Genomic DNA, 518 nt, shown 5'->3' on the forward strand with positions numbered 1-518 from the left:
CTCCTTATGTTGGAGCTTTTATTTATTATCCTTTGTATAGCTAGATTTGTGGAAAGATATTGAGTAAATTTGGTTTTGTCATGAAATATCTTGTTTTCTCCATCTATTTCACCTGAAAGTTTTGCTAGTCCAGGGTGGCATTTGTGTTCCCTTAGGATCTGTATTACTTCTGCCCAGGATCTGCTGGCTTTCATAGTCTCTGGTGAGAAGTTTGGGGTATTTATGATAGGTCTGCCTTTCTATGTTACTTGACATTTTTCCCTTACTGCTTCTAATGTTTTTTTTTTTCTTTTGTTTTTTTTTTTTCCATTTGATGCTTTGACTATTATATGAATGGAGGAATTTCTTTTCTGGTCAAATCTATTTGGAGTTCTGTAGGCTTCTTGTATGTTTATGGGCATCTCTTTAAGTTACGGAAGTTTTCTTTTGTAGTTTTGTTGACGATATTTACTGGCCCTTTAAGTTGGGAATCTTTACTCTCTTCTATACGTTTAATCCTGATAAGTCCTTAGGTTTGA

The sequence above is a fragment of the Rattus rattus genome, chromosome 10 (genome assembly GCF_011064425.1).
Source record: "Rattus rattus isolate New Zealand chromosome 10, Rrattus_CSIRO_v1, whole genome shotgun sequence".
NCBI lineage: Eukaryota > Metazoa > Chordata > Mammalia > Rodentia > Muridae > Rattus > Rattus rattus.